The sequence below is a fragment of the Rhinolophus sinicus genome, chromosome 16 (genome assembly GCF_057876585.1).
Source record: "Rhinolophus sinicus isolate RSI-liver-muscle chromosome 16, RSI-T2T, whole genome shotgun sequence".
NCBI classification, from domain to species: Eukaryota; Metazoa; Chordata; class Mammalia; order Chiroptera; family Rhinolophidae; genus Rhinolophus; species Rhinolophus sinicus.
Genome location: NC_142516.1, coordinates 23164629 through 23191279, shown reverse-complemented (window position 1 = coordinate 23191279; position 26651 = coordinate 23164629). Strand labels below are relative to the sequence as shown.

Genomic DNA, 26651 nt, shown 5'->3' with positions numbered 1-26651 from the left:
GTGTAATACACCAGGTACAGAAGACACCTGCGTGGTGGGATGGCAGGGTGGGATGGTTCCCGGAGCCAGACCATCCGTGATGTGTCCTTCACGGTATTATCAGGAGAATTACATGAAACAATATACATGAAAATTATTTCGCAACTACAAAACACTGTGCAAATGTGAGGTGTTATAACCAGGTGGTGTGTGCAATGGAGATTACCTTTTGCCAGGGGGTAAGCATTTCAGTTTATATAACACTTTTCATTCTAGGAGCACCAAACCCCTGCGAATATTATCCTAAGAAATATCACTTGAAATCAAACGCACATAAACAAAGAGTCTAGCAAGTGGAGGCATCAATTATGATGACAATGACGAAGGTCTTAAATGAGAACATCAACATGTTGACGTGTCACCACTCAAGGATGTTGCCACTGTAGTCACAACACCTTCTGAGGGATAAAACAATTCTCAACATTAATGTTTTCCATCAGTATGGACTGTTTGGGGGAGGAGGGAGGAGAGGGGAACGGAGGTGGGAAAACATTTTAAAATATGAGTTTTATTTCCCATAGCAGTACATCAGAACACACTAATGTAACTGCACTACTCTTCCAAGAGTTTCTTTGTGTTTTCTGATGGTAAAGGGAGAGAAAATAAGCTGTCACTTATCAGAGTGATCAAACGCAGAGACCAAAGAGGCAGAGGTAAGTAAAACCAATCACAGCACTGCCAATCTGTGTGACCTGGGCCCCTTCCAAACAACAGTACAAGTGGATTTGAGGACTTGGGGAAGGGGCCGGTGTGGGTAAGGAAGAGAGAGCTGTGAAAACACAAACACGAGACGGGGACCTAGAGAAATTGGCCCCTGGCACTGTGGCTGTTCAATCAGGCACAGCCCTGTTCGTTCCCACACGCCAATTCTATTGTGGGTGTGCACTCGCAGACCTGGCCTGTGGCTCACTCTCTTTGTTTGGGTAGCTAGGCATGAAAAAGAATCATCCACAACCAGAGCTCAACTTAATTCCCGATTCCTCTCTGGAAACTATCTGTCGACACCATGAAATGTTCGGTGTACGGGCCACGTCCTGGCTGGTTGCTCTAAAGAGGAATTTCAGACCCTCCATTGGGGTCTTTGTGGATAAAGCTAAGCCACTTCTTGGAAACTGACAGAAGAGACTGTATCTCTAGAATAATTTGTGTTGCCCCAGCATCTCACCATTCTCCCCAATGGCCAACAGAAACCCCTGACAATTTTTCCTCTCTCTGGCCGATGTAATGATGGCACAGCTGTTTTCTCACTAGAAAAAGACAATCACTCCTCTGTCACTCCAGCCTATAGCAAAAGATCGATTACACTAGTGATTGAACTACCACGTGTCATGTAAAGAAACACAAAAGAAATTCAAAAGGAGAGACTCTAAGATTTCTGGTCATTTTATCCATGCCCCAGCACCAAAATCTGACAGTGGTGATAACTCGGTTTTGAATGAAGGCAGCACAAGAAATTTGGATAAATATTGCATTATCTGCTGTTTTCAGAAATCTTCACGCAGGGTAATTTTAATCCCTGCCTTTCCCCTTTCACCCCCACCATGGTTCAGGGAAGCCACTTTATCATATTATAGCTCCTGTGATTTGTATCAAGTACCTATTGGGTTCAAGACATATTCAGCAGTGCTCTGAGAGACGTACTAAAAACTGGAAGAAAGAATAAGTGAGCTTCCAGTAAACATGAAAGATTAGACACCCAAATTTGTCTTTCCCTTCCCAAACCCTATAAAATGACTGTGAAAATTAAAAAATAAAACATAAACCCACAAAAACAAAGAAAAAGAGATGACAGCAGATTACAGACAGCCACAATATTCTGGAAATGGAAACCCAAGGAGGGGAAGGAAAGGGGTAGGGGAGGAGGAGTCAACCGGAAGCAAACCATTTCATGCATCAGAGTCCCCAGAAAGTGGCGGGAATTGAGGACGTCAGGTGCCTCCAAAGGCAGACATGCCGTGTGGGTCTGAAAACAGGACAGCTGCAAGTCTTTGTGAGGAGTAAGGCATCTCTCAGGTCACCTCACCAGATCTTTGTGGCCAAGACGTCACAATCCCTAGCCCAGTGGCACATCAGAGATTCCTCCCACTCCCGGACACGTTGTGCAGAGGTGTTCTGGGTGTGGGAACACCAGACACAGCTGCGAACAGTGTGAGTCACCACAATCAAACAGGGAGATTGAGTGACAAATCACATAATACACAGCAAGTCGAACCCAACTCCACTCCCTTCTTTGTGTTAGTTCTCAGAAACATTGCCATTCAAGCTTAAAATTGCAGACAGGAGCGACAAAACTAGTCACAAAGAATTAGGGATAAGAATAGCATCCTGTTCTCAGTAGCAATGCTAGTCGCTTGATCTTGATTTACTCTCCTTCAATCACACCCCACACAGCTCCAAATGCTTGGTTCTGCGGCTTTGACTTCATACACAGGCTCCCACAAAATACTGGCATTTGTCTCTGTTAAGTGCTTGGTATGGCATATCCACCCATCCCCTACTTTTTCCAAAGAAACGGCCTTGGTTCTCAACCCACAGAGATATTGAGGAATTGCCTTAGCAAAGAGCAGCATGGATTGTTCCCCAGACCCTCTGTTCTTTGGATAGTACTACCTTGCTCTCAATTCCCTGTTCTCCTCTTAGAATTATAACCTAAAATGCAACTACAAGTATAGCAGCCAATCCCAAATATATTGTGACTCACGCAATGTAGACAAAGACTGATTTCATCACTCTTTCCTTTTCTGCTGATGGTTGGGGAACAACTGGACTATGGGCTTACTTTGACGAATAAGTAAGTGGCCTGGTGACATTTGGAATGGCAGTCTTCCAGATCTGCAATTGCCATAAATCTGCAGACACACATAATGAACTTGGATGGAGACATTGGGTTCAGAGACCATAGATTTGATATTATCTCATCACCGGAACATCAGCCTTGATTTCCCTTTCTTGGCTGCATTCAGGGGCTCAACGCCAGCTCCCCATCAACTACGTGATGGAGACAAGACAGAGATGCTTAGAAAACCCACCATAGTTTATGGAGCCTGCAGCAGCCCGTATGCTTGGCACATACTGTAATCCTATTGTTACAAGTGTCCTTCTAATGTAAAAAAGAAAGAAAAAAAGAGAAGAATCTCATCATTTTAGGTGACTGATGGAGAAGATGATCACTTTTGCTTTCAGCAAACCAGTGGAGGAGAAAGTCAACCTACATGGTATGATAGGGAAAATAAGAACCTCCTTTTTTATATTGGGAAGAATTTAAGAGAAACAGTTGCTTGGAACTTGAATGAATACAACTCTATTGTGCCTCTGGCTCCTGGATTTTGTGTTTCAACTTGGTCTCTCTGCAATTTGAATCTTCCACTGGTAGGGCTGGACCCACTTAACTCATGAGGAGGAATCTTGCACATTTCCAAGCTTCAAATGCTGAGTGGATCAAGGAAGATAGCACTATTAACTGAAATTGGCAATAGAAGAGGGGGAGCCATTGCGGGAAGATGATGAGTTTGTTTGGGGGCGTGGTGAATTTGAGATGCCTGCGGAATATTCAGGTTCAGGTTCTTATAAGGACTGAAACTGTCACCAGGTAACTAGAAAACTGAGAACTGAGCTCAGGGTATCAAATAAGTTTAGGTCAGTAGATTTGAAATTCATTTGATTAGAGGATAAAGTTAAAGCCATAATCTTAGATAAATACATCAGGGGATGAGGTGACGAGTTTGAAAAAAAACAGAAAGCTGTTTCAGTCAGGGCAGAGTTAATTATGCTGCAGCATTGTGAATCGATACATCAAAGGTTTATTTTTCATCCTATTTATGTCTAGAGTTGACTAAGAATTCTGTGCAGTGTCATCTCACTCTGGGATTTAGACCAATGGGCAACCACCCGCCTGGAACACTGCTGGTCTCTGTAGCAGGAGGAAACAAGGGGCTCATGCTGGCAATTCAATGTGCTAGTCCAGAAGGGACAGGCATTGCTCCTGCTCATAATTCAAAGGCCGGAAGTCATCACATAGCCCCACTCAACCACAAGGAAAGCGGGACATGTCATCTACCCAAGGCCCAGGACAGAATTTGTATACACATGTTACTCCAGAGATGTAAGAGCTTAGAGTCAGCATGGAAAGAAGACAGAGAAAAACAATTAGACCTAGGAGGAGGGTCAAGAAAGCAGGAATCATGGATGACCAGAAGAAGGAGAGAGTGTATAAAGAAGCAAGTTATCAGTGTGGAAGTATCTAATAGAATGGTGTACTATGCAGAGTAAGGCAAAGGGACTTAACAAGGCTGGCTGGCTGTCTCACAAGAGACACTGTAAAACGGTACTCATTTCCTTGCTGAATTTCAGGGTCACAATATCTGCCCCTCAGCCCAACCCTAACCCCACATCTAACCTTAATTATAAGGATGTATACATAAGGGTGCCTTAGTCTGTTGCCACCGCACATTCTAAATGTCTAATCCCAAATCCCTTGCTCTGATTTCATTCTTATTAAGCAAATTTCTGCTTAGGGACTTGGCTTTCTTTGAAAGTCTATCTTCAATAAGAGAATGTGTTAGTCATAGTAAAGCATTTCAGACAATATGACAACTCCATTGCTTGTTGGGTAAATTTAAAAACTGGCATTCTCATCAGCAGCGTGATGAACTTGGTATATAGGAATCTCTCACTAGATGGTTCCACCCTTAATAAGCAGGTAAATGTGTGATATGTAGGCAAACATAAGGCTTACATGCTTTATATGTCATATCTGAGCAATCAGAAGGAAAACCCCAATTAAAAAAAAATACTCCATATTGAAGAAAGACAGAGGAAGGAATAAAAAGAATTCAACAGGGGGAAACTGGATTAACAAGGGATTAGGAAGTAAAGGAAAAGGGAAAAAGAGACCATGAACAAAGACCGCAATTTCAGAAACCTAAAGAGTTTGTGGGCTGTTTTATTTTTGCTGAATTTAAAACAGGTCTGCAATTGTTTACAGACTATGAAGTCTGCAATTTGGCAAACATTTAAGTAAAGGTTACCACTGATGGCAGGATGAAAATACCAAATCTGAGCACATACCAGAAGCCAAGTATATACTAGATTTTGCTATTTCTAAAAAGAAGTATGCTGGGAATTGTTAATTAAATTATAATAGGACCAGATTATGCATTAGGATATTATGTACAATATGAATTATAATACAATAAATTGTAACAGATTATAATATGATAGAATATCATTCATCAGCAAAACTAGATTGTTGGAGTGTATTAAATAGCACAAGAAAAAAGATGGCCTCAATATAGTGCTCAGTGGGAAAACGGCAGGATTTTAAAATGTGTGTGCATTATTATACCATGTTTGAAAACTATAAAAGACTGGAAGATCTCAAGATTGGGTGGGAAGTAGTGATGTGATTAAGGCTGTTTTTTATTTTGTTCTTTATACTTTCCTGTAATTTTCAAATTTTCTATAATGAACTTAGAATTCTTTAATGTAAATTACTTCTATCGAGAAACACGCTTCCATTAGCAACTCAGTTTTTCAATTATTTTTGTTAGTTATATTGAAATTAAAAACTCGTTAGATACATTAAATGTAACATTTTTAAATGCTCAGGGTATATATATTCTCCCAACTGCTTTTAAAATGAAATTGTAATTAGACAGAATAAGAGAACTGAGACTTAGAAGAGCTCTCTGAGGGTAATGGTAGAGGCATGAAATACCTTATTTCAAATATTATGAAATACTTAACATACAAATAGTAATCTTGTCGACATACTTTGCAGAATGCAATACATATAAATTAAAACTTGACTTTAGATCCCCTCATATAAATAGAAAAAGATTTTAATATAAATAGAAAAAGTTTCCAAATTTCAAATTGAGCTAAAAGTTTATTTCTACATTATATGAAAATGAGATGATAAGCAAAGCAATATTGAAAACAAGATTATGGAGGACGTAGTCCACCTGCCTAATAGCATATACTATTATCAAATAGTGGAACCACCCTTTACATACCTACAGTATATGTGCTAATTAACCACACTCTACGTATAGTCCTAAACTCCATCCGGTGATGCAGAAGAAATAATGTCTCCTCCCATCTACTGGAGGCTACTTTTTCTGCAAAGACTGAGGCAAGATCATCTGAGAGTAAGGGGGCATTGTGAAGTTCAGGGGATCAAGGAAGGTAGAGAGGCTTAAGGTAATTTTGCAGAGAATAGGAGACTACGTCCACCAGAAAAAATGTTATGTTGCCACGCATTAAAGGTTGAGATCTAGCTGTGGGTTGAGATTATTTCAGTGATACTAATTAAATGATCTCATTAAGCAAGGTGGACTCCTGGGGTACAAAGAAAATACAATTTTATTCTTCACCCTCAACTGCTCATCTTTGGGCTTTATTCCAGGCCAGCAGGAATGTTTCTCTCTGGTTTCTTCCTTTGCTACCAATGAGAGAAAACTTTCTGCTCTTGAAGGACTCACCTGATTAGAGCAGGCCCACCCAAGATAATCTCCCTTCTGCCACGAAACGTATCATAACCATAGACTGAAATCTCATCATATTCATATGTTCCACTTACACGTAAAGGAAAAGGTATTATACAAAAGAAAGGATCACTGGAGGTGATCTCAGAATTCTGCATGCTATATTTACTTATGGAACAGCACTATGTTTCAGGCATGGCACAAAGCACTGTGGGTAGAAAGAGAGATTAGCTGCTACCTTTGAGTTGCTCATCCTCTAGCCCCATACTGTCCAATACAGGAGCCCCTAGGCACGTGTGGCTATTGTGCACTGAAAAATGTGGCCAATCCAAATTGTGATATGCTATGAGTGTAAAATGCACACTGGATTTCAAAGAATTAGTATCCCCCCCCAAAATTGTAAAATACGTCATTAACATTTATATGTGCATCTATTTATATATTAATTACATATCAAAGTGATACTATTCAAGATATATTGGCTTCAATAAGATATATTATTAAAATTGCTTCCATTTGTTCCTTTTTACTGTTTTAAAGGGTCTATTTAAGAAAACTTCAAGTCACAAATGTAGCTCGTATTATTGGATAGTACTGGTCTAGACCAAGAAGACAAAAATTTCCCTAGGTACCAGATGCCATAAGAGGAAAAGTCCACCGCATTTTGGGCACACAAGGAATGGTCAGCTTAGCTGGGGAAGAGAGTGTAAGTACTAGGAAAGGTTTCAACTGCTTGACTTTCCCACGCAACGTTCTTTTCCAAAAGATCGCGATTCTTTACATAAACCTGTAAAGCGGTTCCTAGTGACGTTTTTTATTTCAGAAGACACAACTCGGAGTAAGACTGTAAAACAAATACAAAGGTCCAAATACAAGGGAACACTTTCCTGACAAACCTTTAACTGTTCTCCACCCACCTGGATCTTCCTCTTTTTATTCCTGGACCCCAACAGACAGAGAGACTGAGCTACTTTATAGGGTCAAAAACTTCAAGGCTGTCCTCACTGAGAGCAGCCTGTCTTCAAAGGCCTCGCAGGCAGTTTTCTCTGGTTTTTGATCTCTCCAATAGAGGGCAGCTATTACCAGCTTAATTAGAGACTAGTTAATGACCTACTTGGCCCTCCCGATTAGTTCAAAGAGCTCTCTTTGGCTTCCTTGACTTATGACAATCAGAAAAAGAAATGTTGAAATGTGATCTATAATTTTTTTTCTATAATGGCCTCATTTTCCATTGGACGATTCCCTGTCAGTTATCTATTTCGACTAGATTCCACTTCCCATAATGACCCATGTAATAATGTTTATTCATTAGACAAATACTTTTATATGCAAATAGTTAATACTCATTAAGCATGTTATGTATTAGATGTTGTGCTAAGTACTGTGTTCCCCGAAAATAAGACCTAGCTGGACCATCAGCTCTAATGCGTCTTTTGAAGCAAAAATTAATATAAGACCCAGTATAATATAATATAATATAATATAATATAATATAATATAATATAATATAATATAATATAATGTAATATATAAGACCTTATTCGTATATATTCTATAATATATAAGACCAGGTATTATATTAACTTTTGCTCCAAAAGACGCATTAGAGCTGATGGTCCGGCTAGGTCTTATTTTCGGGGAAACACGGTACTTACATCATCTCATTTAATCTTTACAACGCAAAAGGTAATAATCATAACAGAATACTAACAGTTATTCAGTGCTTGCTATGTGCCAGGTACTTTTCTAATCCCTGTTTGTGATGAAGTTAATTTAAAGATTAAATGAGATACAATATGGGAAGTGCTAAGAACAGTGCCCAGCACTGGGAGAAGTGTTCAATAAATGTTAACCTATATTTAATCCCCACAAAGATCCTGTGTTGTAAACGTTATCATCATTACCATTTTACAGGTAGGTATGTGTGTTGCCGAAGTGAGCACTCCATGTTACAGATAAGTAAACTGAGGCTTAGAGGGTTTAAATTCCCAGCCGAGGTCAGTGGTTTGCAAACTTTAGAGTGCACCGGAACCCCCTGGAGGGCTGGTTAAAACAGCGTGCTGGGCCGCACCCTTGAGTTTTTGCTTCAGTGGGTCTGGAGTGGGAGCTGGGAATGGGCTTTTCTAACCAGTTCCCCAATGATTCTCATGATGCTGCTCAGGGAACGCGCTGCTCGAGACTATTCAGCTAATAAAGACCTCCCCCCAGCTGGTCATGCTCTTCACCACTCAACACTCCCTCTCTGTCATGTTAACAAAGCTTAAAGTGTCTAAAAATCAAGGCTAATGTCAGAACTTAGACAACTGGAAACAAATTCTAAAAGATTTTTCTAAGACAGTATAAAATGATTGACTCCCTTGGACCCAACAGGGCCTCAGTTCTCTGTCTAAGGAGGAGGCCATTCATAAATTCTCATTATAAGGGTCTTTTGCTCACTTCCAGCCACCATATATGCTGGCAAGGATGACTACTATCTTTTCCAAATATGCAGGTGGATGGACCATCCTATGCAAATTATGGCCTGTTTTTATAGAGGAGGGGTATACACCGTCATGATAACCATTTTCTCCAGACAGAAAAGGAGGGCTGTGGGATAGAGGAATTCACAAAGGTTCTAATTAGAATACGAATGTTTTTGTTCTTTGAAAAAAATGTGAAACAATTCTGGCAAAATGTTGAGATTTGTTCAAGTTGGTTGATAAGTACATGGGTATTTATTATATTATTCTCTACATTTTTCTGAATCTTTGAACTATCTTCTAAATACCTATTTTAAAAAGCCGGGTGCCTACTAGTTAGTAGGCAAAGCACATGGAGGAACATCAGACTCAGCCCTACCTCCATGAGAGTCACTGCCCAGGGAAGCAGGTGGCCCTGCATCAAACATAGACAGGTGTAGAGTTACAAACTGTGATTTGATTTACAAAGCTATGGTTTAGAGTGCGAGGAAAGCTTTTAGTTCTGGTTCCTGACCTAGACTTGGAAGTCAGAGACTGACCCTGTGGAAGTGGAAATTCAGCTATAAGCTGAAGGACACATAAGTGTTACCTAGGAGCACGTGGTCTGGGGCCCAGAGAAAACTGGAAAAAGGCCAAATGTTGGGAAGGAGCAGGGAGTTTTTAAAGGAATGAAAGCATGTCTGTGGGTCTGAAGAATGATGCCAGACAAAACTTAAGAAGTGGGCAAGGGCGAAACCATGCAGAACCACACTGAGAAATTTGGACTTGATCTATGCCTTATCAGAATGTTATAAGCCTTCATGGTTACCTGCAAATTGGTTGAAACTATAAATATTAAAGCTTTGACTATTAAGCACTTATAATATAATAAGTAGTGTACTGGCAAACTAACTCTTCAAATTAAAAATAAAAAACAAAAACAGTCCTCGTTGGAGTGTTTGCCAATTTCTATGGTGTAAATACTCCCACCATGTGGAGCATTTCAAGCCCTCCAGACGATGTTACAAAACATGGAGTTGGGAAGACATGAGTAGATTGGCTCTCCCAGGCCGACACAAGCCAGCTTCTGCTCACCATTGTATTATAATATAACTCTGTTCTACACAGACTACGTGGAAATGATATTCTGTACTTTATGAGTGAGAAACAAGCAGTTGTGGATGGCAGACAGAATACAATACATTTTTTCACTGAGAATATAAAATATTCTCTTATTTTATGAAGTCACCAGGATGAATTTTAGGTTTTGCCACTTTATGTAGTCAAATCAGAACAAACTACTATTTCAATCTAACCTTGAGCTTATAAACCTCGTTCATCCTTTGTTTCCTTATGTAAAATGAGAAATCCCTGGAAGGGATAAAAATCTTTACTATTTTACGAAATGGTCTTCTGTAATCAAGATCTAATTTATGCCCATTAAGGGTTATAGTTTTCTAGTTTCATTGTCAGGGTGCAGGGACACAAAAAAAGCAGCCATCTGCTTGCCAGTGGTTGCTGACTCCTAAATTGAAATTTCTCCTCTTCTCTGTATGTCAAAGAATCAGCACTAGGGCTGGTTAAGTGATTTGACTTTGGTTTTCAATACCTAGTCCTTTGCCTACTATGAGGAGGCATGAATAGATCAAATATCTGTATAACTAAAGTAAGCATTCTTTCTATCCAAAGTTTATTCCACCAAGATGTGAGATCAATTATATGATTAAAATCTTAGACACTTGATTTTCTAGAGCCAATCTAAGTGATCGCCTACTGTGTATGTGGTCCTCGGGTATCCCTGACTTTCTAAAGAAGTTTAAAAGGAAAAAAATCAGTGTTATATCACGAATCCCAATTCAGTACAACACTGGTGTTTTCAGTACCTTTTATAAACCAGATTATGCAGAAGGCAGAATTTCTTGATTGCAAAAAACAATTTTTTTAAGACTGAAATGGTCTCCTTGACAAAGGGTATAAGGCAGAATCCTCCCATGTCATTCACAAGTGGCTACAATAATTTCCCTTGTAAAATATTCCTATATGATTCATTTACTGCATGAAATAAAAGTGAATGGTGGCACATGCTTACGTGGAATATTATTTGAAACCTCTCCAAGGACTTGTTATTACTTTTAAAACAGCCCATTACAATAATTTATCGTGAAATTTTATTCATTAATGCTTTCTTCAAGGGTTGTAGTTGGAGCTTCAAAGAGCCACCCAGGGGCACACGGCCATGAATTGGCCATATTGCTCTGAGAGGCCTTCTAACTTTGTTATTATGGACATGAATTTTCACACATACCCAAAATTAGGAAGAATAGTAAAATGAATTACCATGTATGCATCATCTAACTTCAACAATTATCAATTCATGGCTGATCTTGTTTTATCTTTACCCCCTCCCACTTCCCATTCATTCAACCCTATATTGAATTCCTGCTAGCTTTCAAAGCAAGGCATGGAATCTTACCCCATGGCAATAACAACTACTCACATTTTCTCATGGAGACTAGACTTTTTTTGTAACCTTGAGATCTGAGCACCATCAGAGAAAGAATGAACACGTTTTCCAAGGCATTCTATTTACATGCTCAGGGTTTACATCAATCATATAAAAGGGGGTACATTTTCAGTTCAAACTAAAGTAACTCATCAAGCCAGAAGGGTGAGTCATTGAGGACATATGACACCTTCCAGTTTAACCTGTTGTTTCACTGTGAACATCTCAAATCTTGCCGTAAATCTCTCCCTAACCCTCTGTAATGTTTACTGAATCCTGAACCCTACCAGTATAGTAAGAAATGGTTTCAACATTTTTGCAGGAATCATCAGTTTGAGGAGAGTTTAAATTTAAATCACACTCAAAAGCAAGTTCCTTTACTTTTGCAGTAAAGCAAGCCACTGGAAAAAGCATTGGGGGAGAGAGAAAGATTCTTTCGACCAGCATTTCTAGACCTTCATAAACAAAACAAGGAAGGCAAACTAAATCTCCTAAAAGGTGGGTGTAGAGAAACAAACAAAAACTTACTTTATATACATGTTTGGATAGTTTATACAATTTTAAAGACAATTTTGCCTAAATTAGTAAGAAAATGCGATTTTTCCAGATACCAATTATGCTTTTGCTCTGTTAAGGTGGCTGGATTTGCCTTACATAGGGAAAAAGCCACCAACATATCACACTTTCAAATTCCTAAAGAAGCAGGGAAGCCTTAAGTAGGCCTTCCAGAAAGTAACTGTAAGCATACAAAATGGAATAGGATCAATTAAATACAAAGTGCTTAAAATATCAGAGCCTCTGTGATGGGGTGTGGGGGGTGGGTGGGTATGTAACCTGCTCCTGCTTAAAAACTCAACCACAGCTCCCAGAGGCAGGAGCAAGAAAAGTTTGGAAATTGGATTTTTGTGATCTTGCTTGTGTCCTCCAAGCTCCACATTGTTTAACTGACCAGAAAATCCTACTTTGCTTCTAGTGTTGGTGTCCCTTCCTGGGCCCTCTCAACTACAGGCCCTAAGCCCCATTTGGGGTAATTCAGTCCCACTCAAGCTCCTGAGCACGAGTTCATCCTCTGCGCAGAGTGAGTCTGGCCCTCACCAGAGAGTGGCTCTGGAATGGACCTTGCTGCCCTGTCCTGTAGCCAGATGGGTGCAGAGAACAGGAGGCTTCCCCGTGACCCCTTCTCCAATAGCACCTCAGGACTTCTGTTTGGTTTCTTGATTGCTCCCTTGGTCAACACCCAGAGGAAAGCCCTGAGTCTCAGCCTTCTACCCTCAGAGGTGGCCCTTGGCCTTGATCCTCTAGTAACCACACGGGGTCTGGCTCCCTAGATACGGGACCACCTGGGACCACACTGCCCCCTGGTGGATACCGTTCTTCAGCTTGGAGATCCCGCATTGAGCACGCCCTGCAATTCACACGTGGCACCCAAATATCCCTGTAGGTGGGGATTGAACTGTTAATTTGCCACACCTGTGAAAAACACAACTAGGGCTGTGGGATATCCCTCAGTGGTGTGCCGACTGATACATTTTCAGGCTTTTTACAAGTTGGACTGTTAAACACGAACTGTAACGCAGGGTCTCAGCTCCCGCTCGCGGCAGGTAAACCCAGGAGAGGTTGAGGCCGGAAAGGAACAACAAAGGAGCACAGATAGGGGGTTCATACCACTATATTCTCGCTGGTGGCCAGGGAAGACACAGGAAGTAGGATCTACAGTATCTGTACCATCCGCAATCCATGCACTATCCGCTAACGTAGCCACCGCAGTTATATACAAAACAATAGTGGCTAATGGCCATCTGGTTACAGCTGATGGCCAACTAATACCCAAGCCAGCACCTTTCCACGTGAGGCTGAGAGCCTGGAAACTGCTCTCGTGGCCCTGTCCCTACTCAGACATTATTAAAATTTAAATTACATAAACTTACAATTAATTTCCATTAAAAGCAAAGATCAGAAATATTCAACACTTATCACCTCTTACTAATCTTACTACATTTTACTATTGTCTATGCCCGTGAGTTATTTTCACCTATTGTTATCTGGATGGTGGCAATTACTTCACTTCTCAACTCATGGTTGAATTGCAACCATAGGTTGGCTATGGATACAAGAGTTTAGCAAAAATCAGAGAAAGCATTCAGTTGGCTATATGGAACTTAAAATAAAGAGTATCACATATTATATTATTATTTATAAAGTGTGTGCCACACACCCTTTCTATCACTAAAATGTATAAGTTGATATAATTTTTTTTCCTGAGAGCTAACTATTAAACATTTTGCAGCACACTACAGTATCCCTTCCTTCCACTCTAGCTCCAGTACTATCGTCTTATTAAATTCTAGTTCCGCTCTCCTCCCATTACTGACTTTAAGCTGGTTGGAAAGTGGGAAGCTCATACCCAATCCTCTCTTCATTTATCTTGTCCAGGTGGAGGGATTTATCTTGTCCAGGAGGCCTCATTTGCTTCCTGACACATTTTTCCACCAGGGAGGTGAACCGACTTACCTGGCTGGTGCATTCCGAAGGAGAAAGAAGTCCTGCATGGCCTAGCTCCTGCCTCTGTTCCTTCCCTTAGGAGCTACCCACATGGAGCATTTTTCTCCAGATGGGGAAGCCTGCCCTGTTCTGGTGTTGCCTGAGGCTGACACATAAGTGGGTCAAATTCTGGAGTTCAGTGTTAGAATTCTACTTGCTCGAAGATAGAAGCTATGCTCTGTAAAGTAGCATTGATCAGTAATGAGGGCCATATATTGGTCTCCACTGCTGACTCTTTCGTCTTATTCCACAATTGGTTCAACAATTGAATGGGAAAAAGGAGCGCTATTTACTGAGCCCCTTAGAAACTCCAAAAGCGTCCTTTCCCCTCAGCCTTTGCTCCTGAGATCCCAGGATGCCTTGTTTTGTGCCCACATGTATTGCTACACATAAGCCTTTTCTAAGAAAATTTGACTGGCAAATTTATTTGATTCGAATTATTTTTATTACCAACACGTGTACGTGATAATAATAATGCTTACATAATTGTACACCAATTTATATGCCAGATATTATACACAAAAACACAGACCTTGAGAAATAAGTACTATTATTGACCCAGAGTGGTTAAGTAACTTTCCCAAGGTCACAGCCAGTTGTCTGATTCCAAGGCCCTTGCTCTTTCCATTACACTTAATCTCCCTCCCCTTCTTTCCCTTTCCTCCCACCCCATCCTTCTAGTCTCCCCTCTTCTGCTCTCTTCTCTTTCACTAGTCCTGCCACTACCTTCCCTCATTCCTAGCCCTTTCACACTTAGAAAGTGAAGAAAGCATTTGTGACCTCAGAGATTGCAGTATATACATATATTTTTAAAAATTCTACAAAATCTTACCCCAACAGCTGGGCCCTCCAGAAACTTGGCAGCAGGCGGTAGGAAAATTGGCTGTCTTCTGAGCATCCTCCTCAGGTTTCTCAAGAGGAATGTTCAGCATCCTCTTTAAGGTCCTGGAGGAGGAGGTCACAAAGAAACTAGTGTGCATCAAGAGAGACCACAGGACTTCATCAAGCTGAGGTCTGTGGGGGCTTGACCTGGGCTGGGCTCTATGTGGAAAAGGCAGACTTTCCTCAGATGGAGTGTTTGCTGTTACCTCTGAATCAAGGTTTCTTTTGCTGGGGTCAATAGTTGTGTAATAGGTTCAGGGATTGAGCAAACAGTTTGGAAATTACTTGGGGAACGATTAAGGAGGGAATGATAGGAAAAGTATACATTATTAATATATATCATCCCTAGGGAGAATGCATTATATATAATATATAAATTTCCAACGGGGGTAATATTGCCCCTATGGGGGTAAAAATTGGTTCTTGGGGGAGAGGGTGAAAAAGTAACTCTTTTTATATATAAAGCAGATACATATAGTACTTAAACAAATAGGCTGTATATATGTGGTATTAAATTTTCATGGACGGGATACTAAGAAAAACATGTCTAAAAAGCCTCCTCAGGGGAGCAGTAATTTTGAAAAATGATTGAAAAACACCTGTGTATATAAAGAGCCTAGTAGAGTATGTGACACATAGTATGTATTCAATACATGAGAACTGTAGTTGCTATTATCAGGGGTTGTTGTTATGATTGTCCTACAAACTAACTAGAGAACCATGACATCCCATCATGGTTAGGGTGGAGAAAGATATACTGTGGCAAGTTCCAAGGTGAGGTTAGTTTAGGGGGAATTCTGCATGAGTTATAGGTGAGAACTGCCCAGGGCTCTAATAAGCAGATTCTTGCACATGGCTGAGATGACCTCTGGAATACCCAGAAACACTTGAGCATGACAGTGTTAAAATCCAAAGAACAAGGCCGGACACGAACATTTGTAGGTGTGCACAAGCTACCACAATGCCCACTTTAATCCTCTGGGGGAAAGGACAGGCTCCCAAATTCACTTTCTTCCTGGCTGAGAAGCCCCCACCAAGTTTTGTGCACACACCTTTGTCTTTCCTTACAGAGAATCTGGCTTCCATGAGGCATTCAATACATGAGTTACTATGGGTTTGAGACAAATATTGAGCAACTTCCCATGCAGCTGCACGTACTCTGCACGTTGAAGGAAAACTAAATAATCCAATGATTGCTCTTAAAATCTATGTTTGTGTTACTTCTAGCACACAAAGTGGTTTCAGATATAGGACCTTAGGAAATCATACTAAACCTGTAAGATCAGTATTACATCCCCACTTAAAGGATAAAGAAGCTGAGGCTGGCGAGTTCACTTAAGTTATTTTTCCTCTTTAGCCACCCAGTAGTAAGTAGCAGAGCAAGCCTCCTTTCAACTATACACCTTCCTTTCCCCCAGAGGAGGAAAGCACATGAAATGGCAAAACTAAGAAGGAAAAGTCACACGCTGGGATTTGGGGACTCCCTTGCGAGGGATATGGTAATGTCTGTGAATTGACACAATCCAGTCCTGCAAGAAGGGGTGTTATCTTCATGGAGTATGAACCTACCATACAGCGTGGCCTGCGGAGGCAGGGCAAAGCTATGAAATGTCAAGTTACAGGAAAATGAAAACCCATCAAAGGAGAGTATGGAAGCATCTCGAGAGGCTGTGAAATTTGGGATGCAAAATAAAAGACTTAGGGGCACAACTGTTGAGAACAAAATATGAAAACTAGGTACACGTTGGTGTGTTTTATTTCAGGGCCAGAGCTTCAAATGTAGGAATGACAGATATTTGACTAAGAATGGAGAGCATTTTTCAAAGACTGAAAAGAATGTTTAGTCAGAAACCAACTGATCTGCCCAAAAGGACCGTAAATGGAAAACAGATGGGAAGGGAGAAAAAAACACCTAGATAAAACTGAAATGGGTTTCCATAGACGATATTCAGGAGGGCCTGGGAAGAATTTCAATGGGGAGGGAGGTGCTGAGTAATTCAGTAAGAAAACAATCGGAAAGGACATCAAAAACAAAACGTAGGCAGCAGATGTCCAGATATCACGCACAGAACATGAGCAACATAGCAACCTTGAGATGATAGCATGGGTGACAAACGAGACCTCATAGACACCACTGAGAGTTGGCAGGATGGAATGGATCCACGGGAACACGATGATGGAAGGGTGTGCTGTGCACAAAAGACCTGTTGGGAGGAGATGGAGCAGCACTGTAGGCTGTGGTAATAATATATTCAGAGGAATCCCTGAACACTTGGATGAAGATGAAAGGAGAGGAGCAGAAGTGATGTTTTTATGGAAGCAGAGCTGAGCCTCACAGAGGAAAGCCACAAAACTGGCAGCGCACACACAATGGAGGTAACATTCTGGATACTTCGTTCAGATAAAAGCAGAGTTTTTCACTTGCCTTCCTAACAATTTCATGTCCTAGAAGGTAGATGAAGGAATAAAAATAACTGTGCTCTGACTGAGTCCAACCAATGGCAAGAAAGCATTTGTTGGAGTGGAAGGGATGAGCTCCCTTCAAGGGAAGGCAAGGTTGAGCTGGAGAAAATGCATACAGGGGACTTCAGGAAGCTAGACTTCAAAATATTTAAAGAAAACATAGGCATAATTCCACAAGTTTCCAAAAGAAGACAGTACCAGGAAGTGCTCAGAAACATGACTGAGCAATTCCAATGAAAAGAGGTGGGGAGAGTCTTAAAGAAATTAAGAGTGATGGCACAGAGCTCTTTAAGCTAGCTTATTGAATGAACATTCAAAAGTGATAACTATGACAGTGACATAGGACCACACAAATAGTAGCAGGAATGTTAAAAGGCTGGAAGAATCAAAGCATGCAAAAATGGTAAGGACCAGAGCAAGTGTCATGGGACCAAGGGAATTATGATAACTGAGGGTAGAAAGGATGTACTATTTCTCAAGGGATGTCACATTCCTTTAGGTTCTGACACGGACTGCAACGGTAGGGCTGAAAAGATAAAACTGGTAAGAGTATGTTGAAATTCAAGGCTGGAAAATATATTACTGATCCTTTTGGAATCTAACCGAGGATCAAACTCGGTGGATGAACTGGCATACATTTGCCTATCTTCAAACTTTCTTACTTCTTCCTAAGTATTACTAAGAGCATTCAGCCAGCTGATCTCCAAATTCTTGCAGGAGATTGGGGGTATGGTTCTTTTGGGACAGAAGAATTGATTCCATGTGGATCATCTGTATACTCTTTTATTATCAGAGTTTTTAAATAGTTGAAACCCTAACACTAGCTAGCTAGCTACAGAAGTTCAGTTTCTAAAGTCCTCAGCAGGACTCCGTTTATACTTCTAGGCAAATAAATCTTAATTAAGGTATTTCACCTTTACCAAAGCAAATTGAAAATGTGTTTTGAGTTTTCTAAGAGTTGTCTAGAGTGGTTTCTCTTGAGAGAACTTGGAAAAATGAGTGTCATTGTCTTTCGTAACAATCATGGAATTAGCTCATAATCAATACACCATTTTATGAAGTTCAAGCACAGGCAAAACTGAGCTGTGGAGATAAAAATCATAACAGTGGTTGCCGGGATAGATTGCGGCCCTAGGGACAGAATGAAAAGGGACCCTAGTGAACTTCCTAGGATGGCATACTCCTGGAGTGTTGGTTACATGGATACTTGTATACGTATTTGTCAAAACTCATCAAATTGTCACTGTCACTGTATGTAATTACACCTCTATAAAAATACATAAAAAGTATATAATAAATCTGGGCAGTGATATGAAGAGAAAAAGAAAATGATTTTCTCCCATGACTGACAGTAAACAAATGAAGTTAACATAGTCAAGGAATCAGAGAAAAGCAGAGTTTGAGTTTGATTAGCAGTGCTCTCCAAGTGGATTTAGGGAAAAGTCAGTCTCACCAATACCCTTGTTAATTTCCTATTGGCAAAGTCTTCCAAATTGCGGAGAACGGGCATCACTACCTTTTATCCTGGTTCCACCGAAACCAAGTACCTGTGGTTCTCAAACTTCCATGCACATAAATATTACCTCAGGTGCTTGCTCAAAATGCACATTCTGGGTCCATAAATGTAGATTCTGATACAGTAAATCTAGGTTAGTGTCTAGGAATTTGCATTTTCATGAACACCCTTGGTGAGATTGGTGTAGATAGTCCACGGAGAACAAGCACTTTATTACACAATCAAATCATAAAACTAAGCTCCTACTTCCTCTGATTTCAGGCTCTCCAGGCAACCTTCTAATAATAAAGCCCTTTTCCATGCCTTCACAAAGAAAATATGTTGTTTATATCACACATGTATTCTAGCCCATGTGACAGCACTCTTTTTCATTCTAAATAGTAATAGGCATTGGTTTTGTACCTCAGCTTAATAAATATTAGTCTGACCCTTATAAGTGGATGTGCTTACCAGGTGATACTGAAAAATCATACTTCTGGGATTGTGAGGGACAGAAATGTGATTTGTGCCGAATTAATAAGCCCAAATAAAGGTATTTCCAAAATTTCCTCTTTAAAGAAATCCTATGCCTGACATCATTATGGTTGTTATGTTCTTTTCCTTAATTAATAAATTTTTTTTTTCAAGTTTCAGTTTCACAGCAAAATTGAGTGGAAAGTACAGAGACAGAAAGTTCCCATACATCCCTGTCCTCCCCCACACACCTCTCCACCATGGATATTCTGTACTAGGGTAACACATCTGTTATGACCAAGGAAACTGCCCTGACACATCATTATCACTCTCAGTCCTTAGTATAAATGAGGGTTCACTCTGGGTTGTACATTCTGTGGGGTTTGACAAATGTCCTTTTAAGCAATTGAACTTAATAAACATGTGTAAATATATTTTCATTTTAAACTTAACTCAATGATTTTTTAAATAATTAGTGTTATGTTTTATTTTTCTGATTCTTAATATTGTTTACTGACATTGTGGGAAAATGGGAACATATTTAAAAATAAACCAAAAAAAAACACCCACCAGTTATTCTATTACCCTGGGCTAACCATTGTGAACATTCTGATTCTTTTCTCTTCTGTCACTATTCTGTCTTTATGTACATGTATTCACTGTGGTGGTGGTAATGGTGGTTGTTATTTCTCTACAAAACTGGGCTTATACCATATATGAGTTCAGACAATTAAGTTCGCAAACTCATCCTAGAAAAAGTGCTATTTATAGATGATGTAATACAGAATTGTACACCTGAAATCTATGTAATTTTACTAACAATTGTCACCCCAATAAATTTAATTAAAAAAAAGAAAAAAGAAAAAGTGCTACATACCTCACTGCTAAATATCACTACGGTCACCTTTGAAGTACTCCCCTTGGGAAGTTATGCACTGACACCAGCATCTAATCCATCCTTCAAAGCAATTTTGGAACTCTTTCTGGAATGGCCATCAGAGCTGTCGTCATATTACCTTTGATGTCCTGAATGTCATCAAAATGTCTTCCTTTCAATATTTCCTTTATCTTTGGATAAAGAAAGAAGTCATCAGGACCAGATCAGGTGAGTAGGGAGGGTGTTCCAATACAGTTATTTGTTTACTGGCTAAAAACTCCCACACAGACAGTGCTGTGTGAGCCGGTGCATTGTTGTGATGCAAGAGCCATGAATTGTTGGTGAAAAGCTCAGGTCGTCTAACTTTTTCCCACAGCCTTTTCAGCACTTCCAAATAGTAAACCTGGTTAACTGTTTGTCCAGTTGGTACAAATTCATCACGAATAATCCCTTCTGATATCAGAAAAGGTTAGCCACATCATTGTAACAAGTTTGTGAACTTAATCGTCAGACCTCATAAACATCTAACATTGTATCATTGTATCATATTTTAATAGTATTAATTCTCCTCTGATCTGATTTTATTTTTCTTCCTAGCACTTATCATCACCTGACATAATATATTTGTTTGCTTATTTATTTCTTTTTCGTCCTCTACTGAATGTGTGTTCCAGAAGAGAGTTCGGTTCACTATGAAAATCCAGGTGCTGTAACCATGCCTGACACATTAGTTATTCAATACATATTTGCAGAATGAACAAATAAATGAATGAGTGGCATTGTATTGTGTCAGTGAATATGCTTCAAAATCATGATTTACAATGATTAAGCAATTCTATCAAACATGTACAATGTAATTTGTTTATCCATTCTTCTAGTGTTCAACAGTTGGGCTATTTCCACCCTCCTATTTTTACTAACATAATTAATGAGGATATAGAAATCTTGTTTATAAAAGGGAGTTCATACTTCTAAATATTTCATTAGTAATACCTAGAAGTAGAGAAATTATGTCAAACTTCCAAAAATCTTAAAGACCTTTTCACATATTGCCATCTAACTTTCCAGGAATACTGCAATTTATATGTCTATTAGCAGTGTAGGAAAATGTTCATCTCTTTCTATCTTTCCTAACATTGAGTACTGCCATTTTATGTTTTAAAAATCCGGGCCAGTTCAATTAAGTCAAAAACTATCTCTCTTTGATGCTTGAACTGATTATTAAAATAATAACAATAAACAGTTTTAACTTACTACATATCAAACACTTTTTCCCAGTTTATCACTTGCTTTTTTATTTCGTTTGCAGTTTTTTCAAACAGACACATTAATTTTGGTGCTATTAAGTCCATCGATTCCTTTGCAATTTATTCCATTATTTCTGTGCTTGGAAGGCTTTTCCCCATTTTGAGTTTAGATAAATATTCACCTCTACTTCAAGCTAATTGTTTAAAGTAGGGGTGTCCAAATTTCGGCCCGCGTGCCAACTGTGGCCCATGATCCATTGTTAATTGGCCTGCAGCAAATTCCAAAACTATATTTAGTTTACTTAAATAAACCAGGTGAGGCAATAAGTACTTCACCTCGAGTGAGTGGCCCGGCTGTTTGTGTATTTTACCGCATATGGCCCTTGGTGAAAAACGTTGAAAAAAGTTTGGACACCCCTGGTTTAAATGTCTTATTTTTCACATATAATCCATTCATCCATTTGGAATACATTTTAGTCTATGATGTGAAGTACAAATCTAACTTTTTTTTTCTATTTAGTTCATTAATGATACCACTATAATTTAACTGAGCAATCTTCATTTTCTTTACTTATGTGGGTTATCACTTTCATCATATATATATATATATATATATATATATATATATATATATATACATATATATATATTTTAATATGGAATGGCCTAATGTAGAGCATTCAGATCTGTTCCACTAGGTAAAAAAAAAAAAAAAAAAAAGTGCTGGCAAGGATATGTGGAGAAATTGACACTTTTGTGGTTTGCTGATCGGAAGGTAAAATGGTGAAGCCACTGTGGGAAACACTATGGCAGGTCTTCAAAAAATTAAACACAAAATCACCATTTGATCCAGTAATTCCACTTCTGCTTATATACCCAAAAGGATTCAAAGCAGAAATTTGAACAGATATTTGTATGCCCCTGTTCACAGCAGCATTATTCACAATAGCTAAAACATGTTAAAAACCCAAATGTCCATAGGCAGATGAACGGATCAACAAAATACAGTATATACATACCATAGAGTATTAGCCTCAAAAAGGAAATTCTGACACATGCTACAACACAAATGAACCTTGAAGAACTTATGCTAAGTGAGATTAACCAGGCACAAAAGGACAAATATTGTGATTCTATTTATATGAGGCACTTAGAGTAGTCAAATTCAGGGAGACAGAAAGTAAAAGGGTGGCTTGCAGGGCCTGGGGGGAGGGAGGATCGAGACACTGTGTTATGGGCACAGAGTTTCAGTTTAGGATGATGAAAAAGTTGCGGAGATGTATAGTGGTGATGGTTTCACAACAGTGTGAATTACTTAATGTTACTGTAACTGTACATTTTAAAATGGTGAAAATGGTAAATTTTGTTATGTACATTTTGCCACAATGAAAAATAAAACAAAAACAGAATAGAAAGTGATAAATGCTATAAGAAAGGTACAAGTAACCTTTCCTTAGGGATTTCCCCAGACATTGTTTCTAAAATTTCAATCCTGTTTCTACCCTGATACTTCCTACCCCGACATCTGTTTTATTTATTCTATCATTATCTAATATCCAATAAATTTCACTTTATTTACATGATGAGATAATGAAATCGTTATGTATTCAGTTGCACTATGAGTATTTTTTTAAGCTTGGATATTGGCTGCCAATTAGATATTTGACAAATATTTGCTTCCTATATCTTCTGTTTCTACAATCTGACTTTTCATGTTTACTAATCAATCCATCTGGAATTTATATTGGTGTAATAGAAGTTTTTGTATTAGTTGCCTAGGGCTGTCGTAACAAAGTACCACAAACTGGGTAGCCTAAAAGAACAGAAATTTATTGTCTCAGTTTTGGAGGCCAGGAATCTGAAATCAAGATGTTGGCAGGGCTATTCTCTCTCTCTCTCTCTCCCTCTCTCTCTCTGAAGGTTCTAGAGGATCCTTCCTTGTCTCTCCCAAACGTCCAGTGGTTGCTAACAATTCTCGATGCTCCATGGGTTGTGGCAGCATCACTCCAATCTCTGCCTCCATTGTCACATGGCATTCTTCCCGGTGTCTATGGCTGTGCCCAAATTTCCCTCTTCTTAAAAGGGCACCAGTTATTGGATTAGGGTCTGCTCTAATCCAGTATGACCTCATCTTAACTTGATTGTATCTACTCATATAAAGACTATTTCAATAAGGTCACATTCACAGGTATTGGGGGTTAGGACTTAAACATATCTTTTGGGGGGACATAGTTCAACCCACAACAGTTTCTAAATAGCTAACCAATTATTACACTGCTAACACTTCCATATTAATTATTATTAATATTTTATTGCACCATCAGATCATAAATTAAATGAATATACACTAAAGTCTCTTTCAGGCTGTCATTTTTTACTCTGCTCTGTCTATTCTTATACCAACTTGAGAGGCAATATATCCTTAAGCAGCTTATAATCATTTTTGACAAGTAGTTGAATATGATGACTTTTCAAAATGTCGTAAAATGCAACGACACAACCAAATTATTTCCCTCTGCCAAAAACCTGTACTCTGACCAGGAGTTATCATTCCTAACTTTCTCAGAGCCACGGGTTTTGTCATGAAAGCTATGCAGAAGAGTAAGAAGCAGTTTTTACTATGTTTAGGAGCACACCCCCAGTCACAACGCCCCGTGTTTTTTGGTTTTATTTCATTTTTACCTAAACTACAATGTGGGCTACATCTACTTTATAATAATTTAGAACTGGCAGTGAGGAAACCCAACAAGGAATGAGACAGACTGGGAATACCAAGGGGAATGAGAAACAAGTATAAAACCAATTTCACTCAATAACGTACACGCAAGAAAAGATGTATCAGTGGAACAACGGCTATCTAAACTTCTAACACTTTGGATCCTAGGACTCTTCTTAATTAATATATAACAGCTCTGCAAAACACAGGCAGGCACGTATTGGAAAACCACAAATAACAAACATGGGCCCATGAAAAAGGAACCCACACTTTCCATTTAAAGTTAAAAAAAGCTTTTAATGCTCTAAATAAAGTTTCGTCAGAGAAGCCCATACAATTATATCAATTTATTCATAGTTTCCTTTATGTTAGGATATTCTAATTCTAATACAATTTTCAGAACATTTGACCAATATGTAGATTAGATAACCATCTGTGAAAGAGAGATCTAGAGAGAAAAAAAAAAGCTGATTCCATTTCCTACCCCACCCAGAGTTGATCAAGCCTCAATGCCTTCCTGGGACCTGCCTCAATCCCAGCACATAACAGAGATGTTTTATTTGTTTATTCCTCCTAGTATCTTCCTGAGGGCAGAGATTCAGAGAGTTATCCAACAAAGGTAGGGCCTGGCATATAGTCACTTCCCAATAAATATGGAGATAAATAATGATAGACTATTAACAAATAAACAAGGTATCAACAAAAAACTGGCTATGATCTTTAGTTCAAAAGACAAGCAGGGTAGGCTTGAAATAAATCAATGTATTAAAATCAGCTTTAGCTGTAAATGAAAATACCTGTTGAATGAGAAAAATAAATGTTGAGATGGGAGAAAAGAAAAACACAAAACAACCCAAACTGTTTAAACATATTGAACTTTAGCAAAAGATCTATTTCACAATTCATTGTTAACAATTTTTCTACCCTCTCTTGCAAAACTAATGAGAAAATCAGGTCAAATGAGAAAAAGGAATGCTGAGTTGTGTAACTGATACTGTTTGAACATAAAATATATGACTGCCAATCCTTTGCCCCAGTAGCTGGCTGACTGCACCATTAGATCAACTTTTCAACTCATAATTAGATAGCTAAGCTGAGAAAAATACTTTTAGGGGTATTCATGTAGTATATACAAGAATATGAAATTCTAGAAATTAAGAACCCCCTATATGGCTAAATGTCTTTCCAAAAGGTTGTAATAAATTGTAAACTCACCAACAAACTATGAAAAATCATTCCTGTACACTTTTGATAATATTGGAGATTATTAAGCCTTAACCATTAATTTTAACACATAACAATATCATCTTTTTTCTATTTGCTTTTTCTGATGGGTGGCTAAGTTATCCTTTCATTATCAATTGAGCTCTTCCTCTGTTCCAAGCACTCTTCCTGGTACTTAAAGAATGTGAATGAGGGAGATCCAACACGGCAGAGTAGATAAACACTAACACTGTGCCTGCTTCCTTCCATAAACACATTAAAATTACAACTAAATTATAGATCAACCTGGAGAGCCACCTGAAGTCTAGCTGAACAGGAGTTTTATAACTAAGGATATATAAAGAAGCCACGTCGAGATTGGTAGGAGGGGCAGAGATGAGAAACGGGCTGATCCCAAACCTCCATGTGGTGGTTGAGAACTGTGAGGGATATCTCTCCACGAAGGTTCCCCCCAGAGGAGCAAGGGCCCCAGATGCAAACCAGTCTCCCCAGCCTGGAGTACTGGTGCGGGAAAGAGGAGCCCCCACAACGTCTGTGAAAAAGTGGGGATTCTGACGGTTCTGGTGGGATGAAAGGCTGCAGGAAACCCAGGTGTCCTCTTAACTGACCCACGCAGACTCATTCACTCGCAGGCACTCACCTTGGGCTCCAGCAGAGGGACAGTAACTCAGGGGTGTCAGACATCCAGGGGGCAGATTGAGGTGTGTGGCTTTGTAGTGAGGGCTGGAGGACAGTTGCCATTTCCCCTGTGTGGGGTCCTTAGCCGTGTAGCCGGGGGGTGGGTACCATCTTTCCTGTGTTGAACCCTCCCCCAAAAGCTAAAACTGAATTGGATTTGCCCAGTAAGCTCCACTCACTCCACCCTGCTGACTCAGTTGGGATCCCACCCCACTCAACACCAGAGGCAGTTTCTCCATGAGCAACAAGCCCCACCCAAATTGCACTCTTTCTTGGAAAACTATCAGAGTCAATGGGCCCTAGGCGGGCAGCAACTGGCCTCAGTGTGCTCTGAGACTTTTGCTGAGTAGTTCCAGGCTCAGCACTGGCATCAAACCAGAGTCTATATTAACCTGGTGACCACAGCTCTTCCCACTCTAGTGACTCCCTGAGATCCTGCCTCACCCAACTTGTGAACCACATGAAGCTTTATCAGGGACTGAACATTAAGGGAGCCAGCAGGTGGCAGCAGGCCTCAGCATGCCCTAGCATTTTGCAGAGCTACCCCAGGCCTGGTACTGGTGGCAGACGTCTTCAGTTTGCAGTGTGG

At 39.5% G+C, this 26651-nt stretch overlaps 1 long non-coding RNA gene across 3 annotated transcripts in view; it reads right to left on the bottom strand.

Annotated features, from left to right (window-relative positions):
- LOC109448648 (uncharacterized) overlaps positions 1-26651 on the bottom strand; it is a 123465-nt gene that overhangs the window by 88802 nt on the left and 8012 nt on the right. For all 3 annotated transcript variants that reach the window (XR_016019385.1, XR_016019384.1, XR_012495878.2), the window contains exon 2: positions 14839-14951. This is a non-coding gene — a long non-coding RNA (uncharacterized LOC109448648). The remainder of the gene's footprint in view (positions 1-14838; positions 14952-26651) is intronic.